At 42.6% G+C, this 17,389-nt stretch overlaps 1 protein-coding gene across 2 annotated transcripts in view; it reads right to left on the bottom strand.

Annotated features, from left to right (window-relative positions):
* SMIM3 (small integral membrane protein 3) overlaps positions 1–17,389 on the bottom strand; it is a 42,650-nt gene that overhangs the window by 7,373 nt on the left and 17,888 nt on the right. The window contains exon 1 of one of the 2 annotated variants that reach the window (XM_069102622.1): positions 13,195–13,577. The exons of the other annotated variant lie outside the window; for it this stretch is intronic. The gene's annotated coding sequence lies outside the window, so the exon portion shown is untranslated. Of the gene's footprint in view, positions 1–13,194; positions 13,578–17,389 lie in introns of those variants that run through there. 2 annotated transcript variants of the gene reach the window in all.

The raw sequence follows: 17,389 nt of genomic DNA, 5'->3' as shown, positions 1-17,389 counted from the left end.
AACTTTGGGAAAATCATAGGATAATAAGATTGGAAGATAGAAGGAATTTTGGAGATCATCTACTTCAGGGGCTGGGTTGAAAGTTCAAATGGGAGGGAAGCCCCCTTTTTTTAAAAAACAGGCAAACTAACAACTAGGGAGATAAAGGAATTTGCCTAAGATTAAACAAGTGGAAGGGAGCATGTGTAAAAGTAACTTTCATTTCAATGTTCTTTACACACTGGCAATTCCCTGTTTGGGCTTCAGTTTCTTTCTCTGTAAAGTGAGGTTGACTGCTGACATCCTGAGATTCTATGTTGTACAGACGAATTTGGGAAATAACCTGAGGAAAACCTGGACTAAAGTCTTCAGGAGCCCTGCCTGGGGCACACATAAGGGAACAGGTTTGTTTTACCCTTCTAATTTTTTGACCGGTTTGAAATCAGTCATTTTTTTTTTCCTAAGGCCTCAACTACAGAAAGATGTTGAGACTCACAAGGAGAAGGGAAAAAGGAAGGAGAGGAGATGGTATTTCTGTAAATATTCTTTACAAGTTCCTGGTTTATATAGAAAGCTAGAAAGGCCTGTGCTCAGTGGATGCACAAGGCCCCTGGCATTTGCTAAAAATGCCCCCAATAAATTTAAAGTATAGCTACAGGATAGGGCAGAATAGAGAGGTTTGAGAACTCCATAGACAGAAGTTCTCTAGACTAGGAGTGTCTCCAATGCCCGTCTTCAGTCATGGCAGCAGGTATAGTTTCAAAGTGCTTTGCTATAAAAGCTTATCTGAGGTGAGGTCAGGGAGGACATCCCAGGAGGAATGATCCACTCTGACTCCTTTTGATTATCATATTCCTTCAAAATATTTAAGGCAACACTTTGTGTGGTAGCAAAGACCTGAAACAAAGTAAAGGCCCATTGACTGGAGAATGTGTCCCTGGTTTTTCTCTGTTTATTTTAATATATTTCTATACTCCTTTCTGTGTGTGTGTGTGTATGAATGTGTGTGCCCCTATGTAAGCAGTTGATAAGCTGCCTGCTCCTCCAACCCAAATTCCTACTGATAAAGCTCAATTATGAAAAATACTTAACTCCTTCCTTTTGTTCCTCATTTCTCCCCTAATATATTTCCTTACCCTTCCTTTTCTTTTTTCTCTTAAAACAAAACAGAACAAAGACACACCCAGGCCCTAAGTTTATCTTTCTTTGCTCCCTTTTTGACCCTATAAGATAGTAGAATTCCGAAGAGACACTTTATCATTATTTAGCCCTTTGGAGGTTTTTCTCCCCCTTGGCATTGCATCTAAAAGTTTCTACTCATCTCTGATTTTCTCAACAGGAATGTTTGGAAGTAATTTATTCTATTAAAGACTCTTTTCTTTCTCTGTAGGGTTATATTCAGTGTATAAGATGATGTATTCTTAGTTGTAAGGTTTTTTCTTTTGCTTTGTGGTATTGCTTTCCTTTCCTTTATAGTAATTTCTGTTTAATCTTGTGAGATCCTGACTGTGGCTCTTTGGTACCTGATTTCTTTCTACCTGGCAATAGGCCATTTTCTTTTACCTAGAAACTCTGGAGTTTGCCTTCCTACTGGCCTGGCACAGCTCACAAGGTATCCCTCCCAAGAAGAGGCAGTGTGGTATGTCATGGTGAGATGACTGATCTTAGAAAATCTGGGTTTAGGGGGGCGGCTAGTAGGTGGCGCAGTGAGTAAAGCGCTGGCCCCGGAATCAGGAGGACCCGAGTTTGGTTCTGGCCTCAGACACTTAACACCCCCACAAAAAAAACTAGCCGTGTAACCTTGGGCAAGTTACTTAACCCCAATTACCTCCAAAAAGGCAAAAAAAAAAATCTGGGTTCAAGTTCCCGCTCTACAATTGACTAGTGTGTGATCCTAAACAAATCATTAAATATTTCTGTGAACCTTATTTTAATCTGTAACACAGGAATAAGATAATTGCTAGCTCTCAGACTTGTGAAAAAAGTGCTTAAGGTGCTACAGAAATGTAAGTTATTATATTTATTCTGCTCCTTGAACAGACTCATGATTTCTTTATTAAATATTTTGTACAAACAGCTAAACCTGCCTATTTAGAAAACAAAGTAGAAAGCATGGGTGCTAGCATGCAATCAAGTGAATTAACAGTCAATCCAACCATGACAGGTATATTAGGGATGCTTTTTTATAAAGAAAGGCAGGAAGATAAAAAGAAACAAATAGAAGTAAGGAGTCAATAACAGGGGTACATTCATCATGTTCTGCTTATATAAAATAAGCCTGAAGCACGTCACACCTGGGCTTGCCCTCGCTCAAGAGAAAAGGAGAAGTAGCTGGGGACCTGACGTCCAAGACCCCACTCCACCCCCCCGCCCCCACACACACACTACCCCCAGGCAGCTGCCACTTTTTCCAAATATATAACTATTTGAAGATCTAGCCACACAGGCTGTTCTCTTCTTGAGAAAAACCCCCTAGTCTTTAGTGAGGCAACAGAGCTGAAGCAATCTACTTCCTTCCAGCATTTCTAGTCCTCACCCACCTATAGGATCATTCTCTGGTATAAATTCTGCAGCTGGAGAGACACATTCCCAAACAGCCCTTAAAGCCTGTTCAAAAATCCTGAGAAATCAAAGTATTGTCACAAGCACCTCAGGCATTAGAATGGACTTCAAGCTAATATAATCATTTAGGAGGCTCTGGAAAGGGTGGGCAGATTCTTGGTTGTGACTGCATTTAAATAGGACATCTGTAAACAGCATCTAGATGGGGCATGAAGAGTCAGACATGATTGAAAACAACAAAACAGGGGGCGGCCGGATGGCTCAGCGAGTAAGAGCACCGGCTCCAGTGTTGATAAGACCTGGGGATCGAATCTGGGCTCAGACACTTAGCACCCACCCAGAAACACCTGGCCATGTAACCTTGAGCAAGTTACTTAACCCCAATTGCTTAAAAAAAAAACAATAACAAAACAGCACTTTACTAGAAAACAATACTACCCGTGTTTCCCCGATAATAAGACACTGTCTTATTATTTTTTTGGACAGAAAAACACCAGAGGGCTTATTTTCAGGGGAGGGCTTATTTTAATGAACATTGACAGCAATTTTGATAAACAGGTAAATGTGAACAAAAAAATGTACCTTTATTCAATAATGAATTCAATAAAGAACAGGATGACGCGCTCACTGCTGCAGCTCTGATTGGATGCAGCTCAGAGCACGGTGTGCGTTTCACGGGGGCGGGGGGGACGGTGCATACAGACATACAGAGGGTACCGTAATGTACTCGTGTAGCACAGGGGATCACCTTCACTACAGTAGCAATCTCAATAGGGCTTATTTTCGGGGGAGGGCTTATTTTAGAGGAATCTTACACAGTAAGGGGAAGGCTTATTTTCGGGATAGGTCTTATTATCGGGGAAACACGGTATATTCTCAAGACACAGCATGCCACAGGGAACAGAGTCAGGAAGAGCTAGGTTTAACTCCACCTCAGACACTTAGTAGTGCTTCCACTTTGGGCAAGTAAATTAACATCTAGGAGCCTCAGTTTCCTCATCTGTAAAATGGGGTTAATAATAGCAACCAACTCAGAGGATTGTTGGAAGAATTAAATGAGGTAATATAATGTATGTAAAATGTTCTGCAAATTGTAAAAGTCTTATATAAATTTTATCCATTATTTAATTACCTACTTGTTCTTTTTGGGTTTTTTTGGAGGGAGGAAGGCAAGGCAATTGGGGTTAAGTGAGTTGCCCAAGGTCACACAGCTAGTAAGTGTCAAGTGTTTGAGGTCAGATTTGAACTCAGGTCCTCCTAACTCCAGGGCTGGTGCTCTATTCTCTGTACCACTTTTCTGCCCCTACCTACTTGCTCTTGGGAGCCGGAAGCCTAGCTAACGGGGTTTTTATCATCACAGACTCCAATGACTATTAGAGCAAGAAAGTCCCTTGGACATAACTGTCCTCAAGCATCTCAAGAATTGTCAGGCGGAGAAAGGATTAGACTTTTTGACTTGGCCTCAGGGGGAGAGCTAGTAGTGGTGGGTGGAAATTACAGAGAGGAAAATTTAGGCTTGATATGAAGAAAAGCTTCCTAAAACCTAGAGCCATCGAAGAGTAGAATGGTTTCCTTTAGGTATTAATTAGGTAAATGATTTCACAGGAGACCTTCAAAGATCAGAGGACCACAAGAGGCAACTGGTTCAAGCATGGTTTGCAATGGATGCTTGTACTTTGCCAGCACACCAGTAACTTCATGATTCTGTCATCCTGTAGTCATAAAGATTTAGAAGCAGAAGAGACCTTAAGGATCATTAAGTCTACAACCCTTATTTTAAAGAGGAGAAAACTGAGACCCAGAAAAGTAAGTGACTTGCCTAGGGTCATTCAGATAGCAAACAGTGGCACCAGGTAAGAACTCTGATTCACTGACTTCCCATATCTTGCTTTTTTCCACCAGATCAGGCTACCTTTCCTAGCCAAGTCCTAGGTACAATTTGTTTTCAGGACCCTTCTGTCCCCTCCTTTTCAGCACCTACTCCTTTTCCCCCAAGTATCAGAAGATCCCAAAGCATCATCCTGCCCCAAACCTTCTGCTGTGCCACTTTCACTTTGTCCCCCCACCCCATTCTCTCAATAATAAATAACTAGGGGTGCTGTGTGTTCAACTCCAGCTGATCCCCATAAATAGGTCAGTATCTTAGCATTACAGGATTTCAAGTCAGAATGTAGTCTATTAAACTTCTACTTTAAGCCTCTCATTTTACATATGAAAACCTGAGACCCAGATATGCTTTGCCTCAGGTCATGCAGGTAAAAAAGTATAAGAGGCAGGATTCAAACCCAAATCTCTCCTTGCCTCAAGTTCGGTACTCTTTCTACTAAAATGCTGCATCCCTGGTCAGGCACTAATATCAGAAACCAATTACCCAGGCTTCAGTGATCCTGGTGAACGTGACAGACTCATAACTAAGGCAAGGTAATCAGGGCTTTACCCCAGGAAATTTAAAGGATACTAATTTCCTTGAAATACTTCCTCCTCACCCAGCTACATCCCCAATAGAAGCAAGGTGATTCTCTTCAGCAACCACAGTCTCAGCAGTATAGAAACCTCAGTCTGTCCCAGGTTGCACTGTATTCCCACAATGGTTGAATCCCAGGTCAGCACTTCCGCTCCCCTATTTGCTTGCCCCAGGTGAAAATATTGCTGCAGTGACGTATTTAATGAATAACCCTCAAAGAGTTCCTTCCACCCAGGCACATGCCTCCATCTGATCTGAACCGTCCTGACTGTTAACACATGGAGAGCTGATTGCCAGTGTGCTTACCACACCTGTGCCCAGGGCAGGCTTCAAAGAGCATTCACTGAGGAAAAAAAGTCATAAAGAAATGAGGTATGCTGTTGAGTGGCTTGTTCGAAGTGGGACAAAGAATGCCCAGATCAGTGATCCATCAAGCTGGCAATGAGTAAATGTACTCATCAAAAAAGGGCAAGGGTTGTGTGGGCAACTCTGCTCTGCTGATCTTTCATAGACACTGGGAAACTTCACAGAAAGCTGTGCAGCCTCAGCCTTTCACCAGAATGTGCAGAGATGAATTAGCAGCGTCTGGCTATGAGTCACTAAGGCTGGGGAAGTCTGAAGATTCATGACTCCCCAAGCATCTTGTGAAATGTGACTAATGAAGAAGTTCCCAGAAGAGAGGACTTAGTTTTTTACAAATCTTCCAAGAATCTTCCCTATCACTTTTCTTTTCTTTCACCTTCTCTTCTCCCTAAGTAGAAGCTGAACAGCCTGGTAGACTTGCTAAAAAGGACAGGGACTTCAGATTAATCCCTCAGCCCAAGTGGGCAACTAAAATGATTCCCTCTGGGGGGTAGAATTTATTTTGACTGGTGGATGTGGCCTCACTGGCTACTGTGCAGTGTGGAGATCCCAAGACATTGTTTAATAGGGTTTGTATCCCTGCTCAGTATTAGGTAGAGAAGTGTCTTTAGGTCATTAAGATGATCTCCTAAGATGTAATACAAAAGGAGGGGGAAGCACAATGATAGATACATTTAAATATTCTTTAATGAATGCACATATTTTCAGTTCCAGGAAATCCTCATTCCTGATGGCATATATTCATTTATTCTATGATGAGTCAGGTTGTAGATGTTACTATGACAACATGAAGGCTCAAGTCTCTAGAGATAAGAGACAGGAGACCCAATTTTCAAAGATTGCTGAGAATGTACAAATGCCTTGCCCCAGACTCCAGTCAAACGGAAGAGAATGAAGATTTTCCACCCCTATAGAGATCTGCACAACACAAAAGGACACACTCTTTAAGGACTACAAGGCAGGGCTTTCTGGGAAGAAAAAGGCTTCTCTGGAAGTCAGGACACCTGGCTTCCAGACTAAACAGCTTATTGTATGAGAAAGAACACTGGATTTGGATTCAAAGGATCTGGTTTCAAATCCACCTCTGCTACTTGGGCAACTCATTTAACCTCGGTCCAAGGTGCCTTGGTTTCTTCATCTGTAAAATAAGATAGTTGAACTAAAAGGTCTTTAGGGTTGGTTTTTTTCCCCCATTCTGAAGCTATGATCAGTCTTGATTCTGTCATTAACATGCTGTTGCCTTGGGCAAACTGTTCTATTTTTTCAGGCTTCCAAGTCTTCAATGGTAGAATGAAGGAGTCATAATACCATAACAACATTGGCAGAGCACTCAGGGGTCATCTAGTCTAAACCATACATGAATAGGAATATCTCCCTGCCCTCCCCCGCAACATCCTCAACAATTGGTCACTGGGCACCTGAAAGCCTCCAGAGATGGTGAGCTCTAGTGATCTCTGAGGTGTTTGTTTGTTTGTTTTCCCAGTTCTACCATTCCCTCCTATTCTAGTTTACTTTGGGCAAGAGGAGGAGATGATGGAACAAGTGCATCCCTAGGTTACTGGCCTTATCCTTTGTAATAGGTTTGGTTAGGACTTTGAGGCTTCCTTTGTCCCCCAGAGGCCAGTGAAAGAGGAGAAGGCGGGGAGGCCAGGTAGCACAGCGAGTAAGAGCACCAGCTCCAGTGTTGCGATGACCTGGGGATCGAATCTGGCCAGGCTCAGATACTTAGCACCACACCCAGAAATAACTGGCCATGTAACCTTGAGCAAGTTACTTAACCCCGGTTGCTTAAAAAAGAAAGAGGAGAAGGGTTTTCCTGTATTAGGCTCTCCTGTTTGTTTGTAAATGGTAATGGACTCTGCAGTACTCATGGCTACTTCCCTCATTCCCTGGGCTTCAGCCGCAGGCTTGTACTTGTATGGCACAGTCCATTACAACCTAAGACCAGATGTTCCAAAGGAAGAAGGCGGGGCTGGAAGAAGGCAGGCTGGGCATGTTTGTCTAAACCTCAAGTCAATTCGGTAACAAATGACCCTAGCTCCTTGGGGTTGCCCTCTTTCCCCATTACTGTCCCTCTCATTCTCCTCTCCTCAGATATACGTGACTGGTTGCAGCCTTGTTCCCTGCCTAGACTTTCCATCCATTCCCTTGAGGCAGGGGAGATGGAAAAACACCAGGACATCTTGAGTAGATCAGAAAGCAGAGAGAGCCACTGAAACAACACATACCATTTGACCCAACTGACCACGGCATCTCAGAACGCAACAACAAGCTGAAAATTGGGGGGGGGGGTGGGAAAGATGGAGCAAACTCTCACTATCCCACCCAGCATTACCCATCATTACTCCTTCCCAGTGACTCAGCTTTTGGGAGCTTGGCTGATGAAGACAAGTCCTATACTGAAAAGCAATCCTAGAATCTTTTTTTTTAAAGAGCTGGAAGGAAAGTTAAAAAACAAATGTTAAAAAAAATTTTGCTACATGCAACCAGGAAATAAGATATACAGGCAATGGGGTATAGAAATCCATCTTGCCCTGCAAGAAAGTAAGGGGGGAAAGGGGAAAGGGGAGAGATGCCGGGGATATTTGAGAGGGCAGACTGAGGGAAGGAGTAATCGGTATGCTTGCCATCTTGGGGCGGGGGGGTAGTGGAGAGATGGGGAGAAAATTTGGAACTCAAAATCTTGTGGAAATGAATGTTGAAAACTAAAAATAAGTAAATACATTCTGAAGGAAAAAAAAGAGCTGGAAGAGGTCTTAGCAGCTATCCAGGCCAACTCCATCATTTTACAATTAAAGAAACTAAGACCCAAAGAAATGAGGTGACTCACATTTAGTCACATAGCTAGTAAGAGGCAAGACCAGAATTTTAAACCCTGGTCCTCTGGCTCTAAATCCAGCTATTCAAGGCATACATATCTTAGCAGAGTGCTTGATTTATTTGGCATTTTTGTAGCATTTACCTGTTACAAAACATTTTCACATACCTAACAACAGCTGTGTTTATAAGTAGAAGTTTCCTCACACTATGAGGAAGGTAATAGAAGGCAGGTAATATAAGAATTATCTGCATTCTTTTTTCTATTCTTTTTTCTTAATCTTTGTTATAAGGGACGGTTCTCTGCAAGAGGGAAAGAAAAGGGATGCTGGGAGGAATGTGACATAACAACAAAATTATCATTTAAACAAAAAAGTTATCTGCATTTGACAGATGAGAGAACAAAGGCCTGGTATTGCCATGGTGAGCAGAAGAGCCAGGTCTCACATGAAACTCTTGTAGCTCACAGGCCAGCATTCCTTCCCTGCTTCTTACCTGGGTCTTCACTGGCCACAACCTATAAGCAGGTGGTGAGGCAGAAAGCAGAACATCTGAGCTCTAATTGCAAATCTTCTCACTACCTGCATGACTTTGGAGAAGTCACTTCCATTTCCTCGTGTCTCTACTGCCTGTCTCTTTGCCTATAAAATGACTAGATGACCTCGAAGGTTCCTTCCAGCTGCAAACCCACATTTCTGTTAGTAGCCCCATAAAGTTACAGGGCTCTGACTCCACATGCCATGCTTTTCTTCACTACATCATTCTTATTTATTCCTACAGCACCTCGAGCCCAAGACACTGGTCTCAATCCCAGGGTGGAGAGGCAGGCAAGAGTGTATCAGAGAAGGAAGGAAGGAGGTGCTGGGAAAGAACAGGCCTGGTCAGAATCAGAAGCAGCCAAAGAGATTTGGGACTCTATCATGAAACTGCTCAGGATGCCTTCAAACAAAAAACACCCCTCTCCCAATTCTACCACCGGTTTACTCCTGTTGCTGTTACCCAAGAGAATAAGGAAGGATTCTTCTTCCTAGGCTGACTTGAAAATCATAGGTTAGCTCCATATTCCTCTTCCCTACTCCAGGCCCTCCATTTGCTTATCCAGACATTTAGAATGAAAAATCTATGACAGAGTGAGGAATTTGGAGTTACAAAGTACATTTGAAAAGTGGAGTCAAGATATCTTGTTTCATTTTTTATGCTAGGTACTTAGTACCTAATGTATTGTTCTTGTCAGCGTGTCTGACTCTGTTACCCCATTTGGGGTTTTCTTGGCAGAGATACTGGAGTGGTTTACCATTTCCTTATCTAGTTCATTTTACAGATAAGAAAACTGAGGCAAACAGGGTTAAGTGACTTGCCCAGGGTCACACAGCTAGTAAGTGTCTGAGGTCAAATTTGAACTCAGGAAGATGAGACTTCTTGACTCTAAGCCCAGCACTCTATTCATTGTGCCACCTGGCTGCCCTACAATTTTATTCCAATTATATTTAAGTTATTAGAAAGAAGGGGAAGAAAAGAGAAGTAGCAGGAAAACAGTACTCACAGAATCAGGGGAGAATAAGAGGCCCCTTAAATTGAAGCTAGGATGGATGGAGTGGATACCCCAGATCCAAGAGTTCTAGTCACAAATATATAATTCTTGAACCGGAAGGGACCTCAGAGGCCATCTAGTCTAACTACCTCTCTTGCCTCTGGACTTTGCCACTGTTTGTGCTTCGTCTCCCCTCTTTTTCCCCCACTGCCTTTGGCCCTCTTCTGTTGGTGAGTTCCTCCCAAGAGCTCTGTTTTGAGGAAAGGCCCAGAACAGCTTAATGTGGCCACTATACCCCATCTCTCTCTCTCTCTCTCTCTCTCTGGTAAATTTTTATTCATTTTAAACTTAAATACAAAACAAGAAAAAAAAAAAGAACATTTCCATGTACACAGCAGAATGTAATAGAGGATTTGATATAAAACAATAAACTATCTGTTTCTTTTTGTTACCTTCCCCCATTAGAATGTAAGCTCCCAGGGCAGCTAGGGGGATAGGTGCAGTGGATAGAATACCAGCCCTCTGAGTTAGGAGGACCTGAGTTCAAATGTGATCTCAGATACCTACTAGCCATATGACCCTGGGCAAGTCATTTAACCCCAATTGCCTCCAAAAAAAGAAGAAAAAGCAAAAGAACATAAACTTCTCAAGGGCAGGGACAGTCTTTCCTTGTTTGTATTTGCATCCCCAGTGCCAAGCAAAATGCTTGACACATTGTAAGCACTTAATAAATGCTCCTTAATTTAATTCTCAGCCCTGGGCTCTAGCTACACAAGAGGCAGTGCTGCATAGAGTGTTGGACAGGCAGGAAAAGCTGTGTTTAAATCCTGACCCTGATATCTTCCAGCTAAAAAACCCTGGGGCAAGTCCTTCAGTCTCTTCATCTCTAAAAAAACATGAGTAATAAAGTGCCCATTCTACAGGGCCATTGTAAGGACCGATGAGAGAATGTACATAAAGTGTTGAACGTTAAAACTGGAGTTCTTCACCTATTTGTGTGTCCTGGACCCTTCTGGTGGTCTAATGAAGCCTACAGAGCCCCTCTCAAAATGTTTTTAAATGCATAAAATCAGGTACATTGGATTACAAAGGAAATAAAATATATTAAAATACAATTATCAATTTTTTTTAATGTTCATGGATCTTAGGTTAAGAATCCCTGCCTTGAATAAATGTTAATATTATTGAAACCCCAGCTCCCTAGAAGATAGAGGCACAACACAGTGTCCTGAGCTAGGATTTGGCTCCAAGAGACATAATACCAGACTAAGGTACCTCAAAGGTACAGTCCCTTGTTTTCCCCACTTCCTGGATCCCCATCTCCATCTGCCACATTCTCTTAGATGACCTCAGAGCTAACCACGGCAAGCCAATGCTAGAATGGTCTTCAAGATCGCTGGTCAAATTGAGAGAATGAAGCATGGCTGGTCTGGGCCTCTCCTCAAAATGGAACTCTTGGGAGAAACTCACCAATAGGAAAATAGGGCCAAAGGCAGTGGGGGAGAGATAGAAGCTGAAGCACAGTGGCAAAGTCCAGAGACAAGAGAGGTAGTTAGACTAGATGGCCTCTGAAGTCCCTTCCAGCTTAAGAATTACATATTTATCGCTAGAATTCTTGGATCTGGAGGCATCCACTCCATCCATCCCAGCTTCGAGGGCCTGGCTTAGACCGAAGGACCTTCCTGCCCCTACCTACATCTTGTGAGAAATCCACTCCCTGGTACTCAGCTCAACTCAAGAGCCTTCGTATATCTTCCTGACCTAGACCCCCCCTCTATCGTCCCCCATGACCTCATCCCTACCAGAAGTTCCAGATGCCACCCGGGGGGATTAGGAGACCAGAGCCTGCCTATGCACCCAAGCTAGCCTGGAACAAATATCTAGGGCCTTTTGGAGTTGACATTTTACCTACTTCTTTCCCTACCTCAGCTCTAGTGCTTCCTGACCACAAGGCAAAACAAACTCTTCTCCTTTGTTCTTCCGCTTTTCAAAGCAGGCCTTGAAGACTGTTTCCTTATTTGAAACTCAGCTAGGTTTCCCTTTCTAAAAGACTTATACAAAAAGACAACAAAGTCAACCATTCAACTTTCCCCCAATCCAGGTCCCAAGTGCTCATCAAGGCCAAGTCCTAGAATGTACAAGGTCAGATCTAGAAGGGGTTTAATCATCTTTTGACCCAATACCTCGTTTTTCAAAAAAAGTCGACTGAAGTACAGAGAAGGAAAGCAATTTGTTTAAAGTCACACAGCATGTCTACAAGAGGTCCAGGAATAGAACCCAGGCCATCTGACTCCTGGGTCACAGCTCTTCTCCACTAAATCTGCCCTTGCCTTCATACTGGTAATCCTTCCCACAGGTAGGACCCAGTATTGAACAGCTTGCATATGCTATAAGTGAGCACAGTGCTATTTGAGGACAGTGCTAATTTTATTGACAGCTCTCTCCTTTAAGTTATTATATCTTCCTAAGTCTTCATTCGCTGCATTAAGCAAAAGGAGGACTTAATAAGTGCTGGGTGAATTTGTTTTCACCACAGATGAACAATTTTCACCTCCTTTTCTCAATACTATAATGACTTGATCAGGAAGAAATTAACTTGTCTAATAAGGCTGGGGAGAAAGACCAAAGGATCATAGAACTTAGACCTGGAAGGAAATTTGGAAGATCGTTCAGTCCAGGGATTCTCAATCTGGGGTCCATGAACTTTTAAAAAATTTTATTTCGATAACTGTATTTTGATATATGTGGTTTCCTTTTACTCATTTTACAAGACTATTCTGAAAAGGGGTTCATAGGTTACACAACACAAATCTCTCATTTTATAGATGGGGAAACTGAGTCTGCTCAAAGTCATACTGGTAGGTATAATTCACAGTCAGGACTCCTGACTCTAAATCTAGTACTTTTTCTAGGACACAATATTTTCTTTCTTAAATTTAAAAAATAGGATTTGGGTGACTGACCTATCTACAAGGAGGAAACAAAGAAATACAAGTCTTCCCTTGTGGGTACCTCAGACCCATAACTGTACCTCCATAGGAATGAAGGAGGGTGACAAGAAAAAAGTGGGGGTGGGAAAGCTCACCAAGTAAAACAAAATTCTAGAGCATCAGCTGAAAGGGACCTTAGATGCCATCCTGGCAGTCGGCAGCAGAGCACAAGTCTCCCAGCTGGTCGTCAGGGCTCTTTGCTTTATCGCCACACAAGAATATAGTGAAACAAAGAGAAGGCCACCTGGAGAGAAAACTCTCTCTGGCTGTGCTGTTCACTCCCTTTTTAAGGAGACACTCATTTGTAGAAACTCAGAACTTGTGGAAAGAGAGGTAAACAGGGAAACTGAGGAGCGTTCAAAGGCAGGTGAAGAGAACACAGCCTGTAAGGAAAGACTAGATAGTTATAAACACCCAGAAGATACGAACTGGAGGCTACATTCAACCCCAAAATAAGCGAAACAATTAGAAAAAAAAAACAAATTTACCTTGCTTGATGCTCACAAGATGAACTGAGTTAAAGATTCCTCATGCCTGATTTGGCTCCTGCGATCACAGAGAAGTGAGGTTCCCTCTTCTCTTCTCAGAGGCACTGACTCCAGCTCCTTCTGATCAGACACAGCTTGAAGTTGGAAAAGGAACCGATTCTCTCTCTCCAGTGAGGAATGTCAGTGAAGAAGGGGGCCCTTGATCCCAGGATCCCAGCTCTGGTCCTGAGCTCCAGGACAATCTTCTGAGCTCTGTGGGTCGTTGGCCGTCTCCCCCGCTGGACTCACCCCAGGAGTGCCAGGAGGCGGGGAGTGTAAGCTGTTCTCAAATTGCAGCTGCCTTCTTCACAGCTAGGGGAAGTCTGACTGCCTCCGTTTGGCTGGCCGCCACTTAGAAAACCTTCAGTAAGCTGGAGGGCTCCGGAATGCAGGCAGCAGAGGCCCCTGAAAACTCCATCCCAGATTCCTCTATTGCCATCAATAAAATCTACTTTGTCTCTTCCTTCCTGGGCTGGAGGAGAGGGAGAAGGGAGAAAAGAAGGAGTCGGGGCCCAGGAGTGATTCTCTGACCCAGGTCACCAAATTCAGCACCTCACCCCTCCTCTAAAAGCCTAATCAAAACCACAGGATCACAGGATTTAGGGTTAGAAGGAATCATAGAGACCCTCAGCCTGGTTGAAGAGCCCAGGATCTGGAACCCACTAAGTGTGGGGAGTAGGCTGGGGGGAAAGGGCAAGAGAGGGGAAAACCTCATTATGCATCAGTTTCCTCATCTGTCAAATGGGGATAATAGCATTTATGATAACTTACCCTGGCTTAATTGGACAGGAAAATCCTACTCCAGAACCCATTTCCTGTTTGTTCTGATTCTTAGACAGTATAAATAGGAAGAAATCCTAAGTTATCATTACCAGACCCAAAATGTTTTTTTAATTATATACTATAATAACAAATGTGGGAATGGGGACTCTGAAAGGGAAATTAAAACTGGTCAACAAAAACAGAAGTTTATATTTTAGAATCTGAAGTGAAAGAGACCTTTTTGTTGTAGTTTTATTCAGTGGTTCATTCTTATCTGATTCTGTGAGCCTGTGGTCCATAGGACACCTGGCCCCTTCCTTCCCCCACTATCTCCTGATGTCTATCTAAGTTCATGTTTTCTGTTTCCATGACACTATCTATCCATCTCATCCTCCACCATCCCCTCTTCCTTCTCCCTTCAATCTTTCCCAACATCAGGGTCTTTTTCAGTGAGTCATGTCTTCTCATGATGTGACCAAAGTATTTCAGTTTCATCTTCAGTATTTGTCCTGCCAGTGAATAATAGCCTGAGTTAATTTCTTTTAAGTATTGATTGATTTGATCTCCTTGCTATCCAAGGGATTCTCAAAAGTCTTCTCCAGCACCACAATGAAAAAGCAGCGATTCTGTGGCACTCAGTTTTTCTTATAACTCAACTCTCACAGCCATACTTTGCTACTGGAAAACCATAGCTTTGACTCTATGGACCTTTGTCAGCAAGGTGATGTCTGCTGTTTGGTATGCTGGCCAGATCTTCCATAGCTTTCCTTCCAGTCTATTCCAGTGCCCTCAATAAGTGGTCATCCAGTCTCCAAAAGATGTTTTTCCTTGTGTTGGGCCAAAATTTCCCTTTCTCTAACTTCTGTGTGCTGGTTCTAGTTCTGTCACTGGGGTCAGGCTAATCTCTGTACCTCACAGCTATCTTTAACATAGTGAGAGAGTGGAAAGAACACTAGAATCAGAAGATCTGGGCTCAAATCCTTCCTCCGAGGTGAAACAGAGAGAGAGACAGAGAGAGAGAACAGAGGACAGAGACAAAGAGACAGAGAGGCACAGAGAGATATCAACACAGAAACAGAGACAAAGACATAGAGACAGACAAAGAGACAGAAACTCTCAGAATAAAGGTGTGTATGTATGTAGGTATATAATATGTATGTATCTATATTCTGGATCCCATACTTTTATTTGTGAAACCTAAGATTTCATTAGCTTTTTGGCTGCTGTTAACACTGCTGACTCACATTAACTACCTAAAGGCAATACTTCCCACTTGTAAACAAAACAGAACTATAGGATTGTGAAATCAAGTGCTTTTTAATAATTTAATATAAAACTTCATCTTTTTAAAATTCTTACTTTAAAAGCTAGACGAACCTCTAATTAATTTATGAAATGGGGTGGGCACACCTGGTTCTTTGGGTCCTCGCTGGGAAAGACTACCACAGCAACCGGGAAGTGAGGCTGCAATCACACTTTAATAAGGCCCAGAGGGTGAAGGGGCAAACAGCACAGAAAGTACAGAGACCAGCAGTGGAAGGGGGGAGGGGTACTGAGGGTGGTGAAGGAAGTCAGGCAACAGGGGAAAGAGGATGGGGAGAAAGAGAGAGAGAGAGTCACTGAGAATCACTCCTGTAGCCATAGATTAGAGTTGGGAGCACTTGGCAGCATGGACCCAGATGGAGATAGGAGATGCTCGGGGAAGGAGGGAGGGCAGAGAGAAGACACAGGGATTTGAGATCTCATTTTACAGGGTTCTTTGGGGAGGGAGGTGCAGAGTCACTTTTATCCATGCCACTTGGAGGTTAATTCATTACTGTATCCAAATAATCTCAAAGTTGTCAATAAAACTTTAAAGTTAACACATCTACATCATCTCAGAGTTATCAGTGACATTTGGCATCCTACTGCAGATGTCTGGAACTTATCTGAGATTTACACATCATTGAACCAAAAGGCCCTGACTGCAAAGCCTAGATGTCTCCCCCCAATTTACCACATATTACCAGATTGTGATTTTTGGTTAATATATGATACAGTTTGCAAATTATGCTTCTTTGATCTTTGGGATGCTTTCTATGTGACTTGTAGGTTCCCCTTTGCTATCTCACTTTTTTTTTTTGCCTTTTGGAGGGCAATCGGGGTTAAGTAACTTGCCCAAGGTTACACAGCTAGTTTTTTTTGTGTGGGTGTTGAGTGTCTGAGGCCGGAACCGAACTTGGGTCCTCCTGACTACGGGGCCGGCGCTTTACTCACTGCGCCACCTAGCCACCCTTGCCATCTCACTTCTTGATAATTGTCACTTTATACTGGCTATTTATAAACTTACTGACTTGGGGGTGGATGGTCAGGGAGACCAGAATAAGATACAATTTTAAAACACTAGACATCAAGTATTTTTAAAATATTGGCTAGAATATGGGAGGATGAAAGGGTTTAGGGCCTTCTGCTGGGCTTTTGCTAACTCAAATTTTAGTGAGAAAGCCAAGTGAGGGTCAGGCCTAGCTCCCAGATGATTTAAAGCATCTCTGGATGAGAATCACTTTGTTTTCTACTTCTCTTTTCTTAACCATGACTTTAATGTTTTCATTATTAATTTTTATTATAACTTTTTCCATATCAAAATTCTTTCCCAATATTCTCACCCTTCCTTCCCTGCCCTTCCCCACAGGCACATGAAAACATACATACATGAACACACTGGATGCTCTCTTGGAATAAGGAACAACTTAAGCGAACCTAACCAATGAAATGTCTGCATCTAACAATATACTGTTCATTTCACATCCACAGTCCCCACCTCTATTGAGTTTTTCTTGATTACAAACGACTATATCTCTTGTGTGGGCAGTTAGATGGCACAGTGGATGGAGTTCTGGGCCTGAGTTCTTCTTCCTGAGTTCAAATCCAGCCTTAGACTTACCCCCTGTGTGACCCTGGGCAAGTGTAATGCCATGCACAAGCAGCTTTCCAGAAGAATGCTACTGTGAACAGCTTTTAAGGTTCTGATTACACAGTATAGTGAACACTCTATTCCATAACAAATCAGATCAAAACATTCACAGTAAATCAAGGTACAGCATTCACAATGTTACAACTTATCACAGAAAATCACAATATAGTATTCTCAACAGCTTATCATTAGAATGGCCACATAGTTTTCACCAAAGTAGGCACCATATTTAGAACAAAGAACCATAATCTCAAAGTACAATAATCAAAGTCTTCCACTCATGGGGCACATTAAATTAACTCAATCAGTCACTTATTCAGCAATTACTAAGTAACATTAATCACTAAGTACAATCATTAGAGAATACACAAACCCTCCACCCTTAGGTAACTAGTAAACTACAATTTCATCGTTACTCAGCACCCATGGAGAGGTCTTTTC

Source organism: Petaurus breviceps, unplaced genomic scaffold (assembly GCF_028583685.1).
Source record: "Petaurus breviceps papuanus isolate PSGF00001 unplaced genomic scaffold, PetGlider_PUasm1.0 551, whole genome shotgun sequence".
Taxonomy (NCBI): Eukaryota; Metazoa; Chordata; class Mammalia; order Diprotodontia; family Petauridae; genus Petaurus; species Petaurus breviceps.
The sequence above is the reverse complement of the archived record's forward strand: the minus strand, read 5'-3'. Positions and strand labels throughout refer to the sequence as shown.